This window comes from Papaver somniferum, chromosome 9, assembly GCF_003573695.1.
Source record: "Papaver somniferum cultivar HN1 chromosome 9, ASM357369v1, whole genome shotgun sequence".
Classification (NCBI taxonomy): domain Eukaryota; kingdom Viridiplantae; phylum Streptophyta; class Magnoliopsida; order Ranunculales; family Papaveraceae; genus Papaver; species Papaver somniferum.
In genome coordinates this window covers 119,316,308-119,325,215 of record NC_039366.1, presented here as the reverse complement: position 1 = coordinate 119,325,215, position 8,908 = coordinate 119,316,308, and the positions used below count along the sequence as shown (strand labels likewise).

The window sequence follows — 8,908 nt, the reverse complement described above, 5'->3', positions numbered from 1 at the left end:
AACAAAACTTGGAGAGGTATATTCTGTGAAATTTACCTAACCGTCCCTGCACCTGTTTACAGCTTATCACTAGGGAAATCCCTAAATTTTTGCTACTTTTAAATATGTTGTCCCTATTAATTCGGGTAATTAGTAACATCCCACTGTCTTTGACTTAGTCAAAGGACATTGATTTGAAACACGCAATTCCTGTGTTTTGCTGGCCGAAAAGCACAGATTATGATATTCAACGGTCTAATTTGGTATTTAAGTCGGCTGAGATGGAGGAGTGATTGCTTACGCATCTTCATACGAAGTCTTTCCGGAGATAAGGTAAGCTATTGATGTAGTTGATCTGAAAGTCATTGAGATATGTAGCTGTAAAGTAAATTGAACTGACACATTAGACTGCAGCCTCACGTTTTTGGTTAAAAGACAATATACGCAAGTGGATTTGTATGCACACTTTATTTGTCCCAAAGATGCATATGGATTATGTGGTATATTGTAGGGGATGGCGGGCTGAGCTGACATTGGAACCGGTTCAACTCTCTAGGTCCCTGACCAAAGTATCGGGCATTGCTTTGCCAACGGTCGTACTGTATGTTTACAACTAGAGCACTATGGCTGGAGATATTTTGCTCCTGACAAGTGGGTTTACTGATTGTTGGTAAATGTGGACGATGTGAAAAGTTGCTGACAAATACTCAATGTGCTCGTTCAATGGACTGAAGAGTCAAGATACAAGACAAGAGTCAATAATTCAGACTGGTAATCCATTCACGTATTATGTGAGTCCAGGACCTACCAACTTCTATATATGCATAGATCCGTCCTTGGATACAACCTATACAGTAAGATACTAAAACGCGTATCCCGAAGAATTATTTGTTCCGACCAAGCGTACAAAATCAGGTGATCATCTGTAGAACCTAGAGACAGGGAGTCGTTCTACTCGTCATGGATTCGTTCGAATACGTCAGAGAAGTATGGCGGACGCCTTTGAGCAGACCCACTAGCAACATGCCCCCACGAGTTATTCGTCTTCAATTTTCTTGGTAGAGCTATAGAAACAAACCACGATTAGAGAATTTTACCAAGACTGATATTCATGGCTCTTCGCATCACAACTATACACCCAGATTTTGCTTTTAACGCCTCACCCAACCATTTCTCAAATCCTACGGCAACTAGTACTAATATTTTTATCTCCTCATTCTGTTTTTTTATTGTGGACTTTGTGGTTGGTGAGGAAGGAACTAATACACCGCCAAAAACAAACATCAGAAGAAATCTTAGCTTGGGCTTAAAAAACGTCAAAAATATTCCCCGACGCTAGAATCCTTACCTCCTTTGCTATACCACGCGGTTCACAAATATTTAACCACTCAAGAAGCACCAAAAGGATTATGACTATGTCGGCAGGATGGTCCACCCAAGCATGAACAAGATTAAGATTAACACAGATGGCGGTCAGGGATCACCCAGGTTTCACAGATGCAAGTTTCATTTGCAGAAACTTCGGCGCACAGACTGTGATGGTTTTAGCTCAACCTTTAGGGAATTACGACTTTCTTAACTGCAAAAGCATAGGCTCTGCTTTTGGCATCAAGAACATCAACAGAAAGGCAATGGTCAAAAGTTTTCTTTGAGACGGATTAAGAGAACCTCATGCATTTTATCACCTTTCCCTCAATCCCCTTTGGAATATCTCAGGGATAATTGAGGAAATAAAGAATACAACACGACAAATTCCGCAGGCTGCTATCCAACACATCTACAGAGAAGGAAATCAAGCAGCAGATGGCTTGGCCAATCATGCGGCAGGTGGAAGTCAAATGAGAAATTTAGCAACCAAAATTCGGGACCATGCAATCCGGGTTTTTATCGGTCTCTCATGACTCTGTGGGTACTACATATCCACATGAATATCCACATGAAATTGTAACCTAATCCTCTAATAATAAATGCATGTTTCAAAAACAAAAACAAAAAAAGATCTGCATCACGTTAACCAAGACTAAGTATTATGGTTTTGAATCTTTGAATAACAAAGTGTGAAATTATTTCGCGCTTTTTCCTGAGACTATTTAGCGTAGATAAGTTCAGATGTTGATCTCCAACGGCGGGTCAACCAATCAAAACAATTAATGGATGTAAATGATTTACAAGAAATGGTTCAACTTAAGAGAAAAAGTTTCTAAGCTAAACCGTTACACGCTTATATTTTTCTTCAAATTTTGCTTCAAGCAAAACTCTGAAGCATACATCGAAGTTTGGCTTCAAGCTTAGCATTTCCATCTTGAAAACTAAATTTGAATGACATAAGTGTACGTGGATAAATTGAGTTTTCCTTGTCTTATCGAATGTAGATGTGGAGAAATCTCTATTGTTCCGATTGGAAACTCTATTAGAACTCGTATTTTAATTCGTGGAAGTAGGTTCAAACGTATGAGAACGAACGAGAACAAAAGTAAAAGGGCATCTATTTCACCACTTGACGGTTCTTGTGATCTAACAACCTTGAGTCTTCTTCAAAAAGTTCACAAGGATGTTTGTAAGATCAAATCCAAGGTAAAAGGTATGCAAAAACAACTACGTGTGCTTGCTAAAAAAATTCCCGATATCAAGAACGAAATAGAGAAGATTCAAGCTTCAACTATGGGTGATTCCGATGATGAAGATAATGAGTAACCCTTTCATCTTATGCTTGTAAGTACTAGGAAACTTCTTGTGAGAATTTATTCTTGCTTTTGAGAAGGATAACTAGGGTTTGGTATAGCAAATATTGTGATTACACAAGCTATATTTCCAACGTTTTTCATCTTGCATGTTTTTAGATTTATTTATTTATTTATTTAAGTTCTAGAGTTTTTGGAAGATGAACTTGCAGTATGTAATCATTATTGGTTTAGTTATTGCAAAGTCTTATGAGATATAGGTGTCCTTTACTTTTTGTAAACTGAACTGATATCTCATATATACTCAGAAGTTAAATCTATTATTGTTGATGGTGGATTTTCGTTTAAGGCTAAAATTGTAAAGGCCGAAATTATGCGCTAACATCCTGCAAAGGATAAAGCCCCTGATAAAATAGAGAATACTTCTCCATTGAAAACTTATAGCATTATCAATTAATGCATGACCAGCCTTGTATTTCATGTACTGCTTCACTCTTATCATTATTGGTGCGGCATGACTACTGAGTGTTTCTCTCAGCAGAGCAACACGAATCTCCAAGCATTAAATAAGGAGGCATGTACGAAATACCCGTACAGGCTATAACTCTCGGAGTGTTATACTAGCCCGATCGAGCATCTGGACTGTCCGTATCAGTCTCAGAAACGATCACGACCATCCAACTTCACCAGCATGATTGGATGGCTTAGATCGAATCCATAACCCTCAAGCAGGTATTGGAATGTTCAACACCGGACCAATGCGGACCCCGCATGGTCGGCCTCCCCAAAAGGGTAGCATGGCTTGCCAATTCGTCCAGCCAAAGCAGCGTGGACGAGAAACCCTAAATTAGTGTTTCCAGCACATTACATGTGTCGCAAATCAGTCTCAAACATCCATCTTCGCAGGCATAGATGGAGGGTGTAGATATAGATTCAAAGGGCCCAGAGCATGTCAACACAAACACCGTGGGCCCGTCTACATACATGACCGATCGGTCAGGACAAAACATGGATGGTCGTCCCAATTCTTGCGTCCAAACAAAGCATGACGCACGGCTGGCAGAACTCTAATTAGGGTTTTCGATCACGAGCGACCATTCTCACCTGATTGAACGAAGGGTCTAGGAGTCGATTAAGCAGGTACAATGAGTATCAACACGATCACTGTGGGCCCACATATCTCCACACCCGATCGGCCAAAGCATATCATGCCTGGTCGTCTCGATTCGCACGCCCAAACTAGGCGTGGTCACACCTCCCAATTGCAAATTAATCTCGACCACTCAACTTTGCCGGAAAAATAGTGGCTCAGATCACGTTTCTATGGGGTATTAAGGTATGGACGTGTACACCAGTCCGCCGTCTGTATACCAGACTAATCGGCCAAGACCGACCAAGCTTGGTCGTCTCGAAACGCGCGCCCGAAGTTGGCTTGACGCGCGGCTTTTGCGACACCGGATTTCTGTCGCAAATCGATCTCAACCACTCAACTTCGCCGGACAAATTGAGTGGCTTAGATCACACTTTCACGAGACAATGGGGCATACATGCATGCACGATCGGCCCGACCAAAATTGCGTCCCAAGCTTGGTTTCGACCAAGCTGAAGAGTGATGCTTGCGCACCTCTTCATAAACCCTAATTCCACTAACGGTCGCAGATGAGTGTCTCAAAGATCATCTCGTCCGTTCAACTTCACCTGCTTGGTTATACAACCCTGGTCAGGAATTAACTGGTTAATGAGATGTCGTGGTGATTATCATCCGCCACTCTACCACACCATGTGGTCGGCCAAGTCAGGACTTGCTTGCGCAGCCTCCAAACCATCACATGAAGTAGGCTGGACATGAAGCTATTTTAAGACGCTCAAACAGCGATGCTTCATACATGCTGAGTATATTCGATGCATTACTTGCATACACTAGTGGAAAATGGGCTATCTGAGACACCATGATACGACACATGAAATTTCGCTAAAAGACTACATCCCGAAAGTATCCTTGACCATGGTCAAACTGTCGCTGTGTAAGAACTTTTGTTGACTTGGAAAACGATACTATGTCTATGGTCGTTGACTAAAGTCAAAATGTTCTCCTTTGTTGACTTGGACAACGTCACTCAAATAGCATAGTTTCGTTGGTAGGATATCCACCTTCTACGGTTGAGATTTAATCTAGAATGTCACCTCAACCCTATGTATCCAATGCAGAGAGAGAAATATCATTATTCTTCCAGGGGTTAGTCCTCGAGTGATTTCTGGGGAGTTGAGCGTATTTTAAATCTCAGGAATTTTGAGAGAGTTTGAGAGAGTGTAGGGAGTTTGAGAGAGTTTGGTGTTTTTGAGTTCAGGGAGTTTGGGGGAGTGTAGGGAGTTTGAGAGAGTTTATTAGAGGGGGTTTGGGGGAGTTTGAGAGAGTTCACTTCTAACTCATTCTCTTTTAAGAAACAATAAACCCTCATTTGCAAATAACATTGATCTTTAATCAAAAGAAAAAAATAAATGAAATTGATCATATCTCTGTATCAATAGTATGCTATTTAATTTTGTGCAACGAGATAATTTTTTTCCCCTTCAATTTAACGGTCTCCATACAATTCTAACTCCCTTTATTTATTTCTGAAATTAGGGTTCTTATTTGGGGTGGTTAAGGGAGTAGTGGTTGGTTATAGGTGGTGATGGTCGTGGTGAGAAAATAGTTTTGACGGTGGTTGCAGAAGTGGTAATGTAATTCAACTCAGGGAAGCGCTAATTGTGAAGACTTCTACATTTTTTTTGCTGGTGCATCTTACGGGATATGTAGATCTAAACAAATCTATATATCCACACGTTTTCATGGACTCTAGATCACTATCCTAATATTTTCATAGAAATGTTTCACCGTATCATAATGACCATCATCTGATAATCATTTCATCATGTTGGGAACAACATTTTTGTTGCTGAGATTTGAGAAATCCGTATGATTTGAAAAGAAAGATTTTGAACCAAATTTGGTTGTGAGACCAAAATACACTAAAATCTCTATTCTTTTGAGAGATTTGTTGTGAGACCAAAATACACTAAAAACTCCTTCAAACTCCCCAAAGAAACCAACTCCCTAATATTGTAGGGTTTTATGACTAACAGGGAGTTCAAGAGCTTTTTTTAAACTCCCCAGCGACTAACAGGTGTTTTCTAGGGAGTTTATGAGACTCCTTTAAACTCCCCCACGACAACGGGGATTTGGAGAGACTCCCTCAGGACTAACAGAAGAAAACCCAAATACATTAAAATCTCTCCGAACTCTCCACACGACTAACCCCTCGTTTCTTCGCCTCCATTCCTCCCTGGTCTCCCCTTCTCCCTCACCTTCACAGATTAAAACTCATTCATCTCTCTTTCTACAGAACTCACTCAATCGGATATCTCTCTTTCTACAAAACTCACTCGATCTTCTTTGGAGATTAGGGTAAAAAAAACTCGATTTTAATTGATGATTTTTTGATTCAACTGTATTAGGGTTTTTAATTTAGGGGTTTTTGATTGCGGGGTTTATTGTTGAGTTTTGTGTAAACAGGGATGAAATTGATGATGAAGATACAAAAGAAGAAAAACACGCTTACAAATTTTGATACAGGATTTGTTGTTGTGGTATTTCTCTTTCTCTACAGCAAGAAGGGTAAAATTCTTTCACGTAATCTCTCCTCGATTTTCTTTTTATTATTCTTCTGGTACAACTGCATGTATATGGATTTTATTGATTTTCGGGATTTTGATTTCAGGGTTCGCTGGCAAGGTTATTATACATATCTACAACAGAAAGGGTAGATTCTTTGACTTAATCGCTTCTCGGTTTTTCTTATATCGTTATTTTAGTTCAACTGCGTTTAGGGGATTTTGATTTTAGGGTTTTTTAATTTCTGGGTTCACTGTCAAGAGAAGAAATGATGGTAATAACTAAAGTATTCAACCCTCCCTGATTTTTCATTTTCTCAATCATGATTTTTGTCATTCTAGAGTTTGATTTCATGTTTTGGATTTCTGGGTATGTTTTTATTTGATCTTATATTTAGATGTTTGTGGTGGGGTGGATTGTGGTGGGGGTGGGTGTTGGTAGTGGATGCTTGTGGTAGTGGTAGTTGTGGGTGGTGAGAACAGTTGCAGTATATGAAAGTCAGGAGTGGTTGATATTGTACAACCTGATTTTTTTCATGTATTGCAAGGGTCCTCCTTCGCAAATGGTATTCATGATGTTTCTTCGATATGGGGTGTTGTATTGTTGTAACGATGATAGGTTGATATTGGTGTTAGTTGTATCGGTTTGAATATATACATTGTTATAATGGGTTATTGATTGATTGTCAGGTATATGCATTACAAACTATGGGAAAACATGGGAGAAGTTAATGATGGCTAAAGCATACTACGCCAAGGGTAAAAAGCTTACTCTTGTGTACTTTTCCTAGTTTACTTACTATATGTACTACGTGGATTTTCTGTTTGTCATGTGTGGTGTTTTTGTTTCACCAATTTAGTGTTGTTGTAATTTGAATCATTAGTCCTACTTAATGTGTTAATAGCTAAACTTCTTGTATTTCTAACAAGGCATACAATTATGAAGTATTTACCTCCTCTATTTACCTCTTGCAGTCTTGCACATGCAGTTAGTGAATCTAATCCTTCATACCTATCCTCCAAATCAAAGTTTGGACTTGTTGATTGGGACAAGTTAGATGCAGAAATAATATTTAATTAGTAAGTCTGATCCGTGCCTTTTTGGTCTGTTTTGTGATGTAAATTACCTGTTCACATATTTTTCCATGTACTATGATTGTAATTGTTACCGTAGTTTCAACACATTTGTTTCGTGTTGACGCTGATATGCTTTGTTGGTTTGTTGCTTTGAAGGTTAATTACTCGGTGGTGCTATAGGTAGAGAAAGGTGGACAAAATGTTGATGGTGGTAGTTATATTTAGTTTTAGTGGATGGGTTGTTCGTTGAATTCTTCCGTTAGCAGGGTAACTCTTACATATGGAACTAAGATGAGTCTTTTTGTCTTATTTACCAATTCAGGTCACAAAACATGATATTAACAGGCATCATAGAATTATTTTTGGATGTTAGAGTTAATTCTTAATCAACACTAAGAGCTTCTAATATGGTGTTGATACCTTGTCTTCTCTTTCGGCCAATGGAAATATATGTGGGTGATGAGGCCACGCTTGAATTGCAAGTTACTGGGGAAAGTTCACATTCTATTTTTTAAGTTAATGTTAAGACCTTGGATTCACAGATCTATATATTCCAAGTTGAGAAAAATATAAGTCATGTTTTTGACTGTAGTTATGGTGTAGCTTATCATTAGTGTTTTTTACATTGTTCAATGCTGACAAATTGCAGAAGTTTAACCATAGGACGAAGGAGGGAGCGACTAAATGGGACCGTGGATCAACCATGTAGTGTCCTTATGCTCACGTGAGCAAATACGAAGAAACGAAGAACTCCTGAAGAGTTGACGATTTGTTGGTGGAAGAATGATTAAATGGTGGTTTAATCATTTATTCAAAAATGCTCGTCTGAGCCTTAGGTGAGAAAACCTAATTAATTATGACGAGGCGAGGGACCGACCATAGAGTCATGAAACCGGCCCTGGGTAGTCACGTGACCGCCTGACGATCACTTCATGAAAATCCAAAGTGTTTGGAAGAGTTTTGGACCTAATACGAGCAATTGTGCAAATTAGGTCAAAAACTATGAAAATTGATGGGACCGGCTTCCGTGAGCCAAAGAGCCAATCTTGGTCGGTCAAGATATCATGCTCGTGTCCCCAAGGCGTCCGCGTCTCAGTCCTGAGAATTTTGATATTTTCTGGCGTGCAATTGAGCATCCATTCGAGAAAATATGTCAAAATTAGGGTTTCGACGAAACCGAGGAAAACACCATGAGATGATGAAAAATAATTATAAAATAAGGAATGAGGAGGCGTGGGACCGCCGTGGTCAAGGCACGGTCGGCCGGTCGTGACCACGGTCATGTGGTGCCTTTTACTTAATTTTATAATATTTTGATGATTTTATAAAAAATTCATGAATTTTGAGAAATTTGATGAATTTAGAGAGTTTCCATGAATTGAAAGAGTTATCATGAGTTCATGGAAGCAAAATATTAAAATAATAAAAACACGGGTATGTGAGACCTTGGAGGCATGGCCGGCCGGCTATGGACCGGTCCCACGAGTTTTTCATAATTTTTTAATATTTTTAGGTAT

General features: G+C 39.3%; 1 long non-coding RNA gene across 1 annotated transcript; it reads left to right on the top strand.

Annotated features, from left to right (window-relative positions):
- The first annotated feature begins 5,931 nt into the window (after nucleotides 1-5,931).
- On the top strand, nucleotides 5,932-7,982 carry LOC113309504. The gene is made up of 6 exons (XR_003340632.1): nucleotides 5,932-6,108; nucleotides 6,217-6,318; nucleotides 6,422-6,463; nucleotides 7,005-7,073; nucleotides 7,290-7,394; nucleotides 7,548-7,982. It is a non-coding gene; the product is annotated as an uncharacterized LOC113309504 (long non-coding RNA).
- The last annotated feature ends 926 nt before the right edge of the window (nucleotides 7,983-8,908 follow it).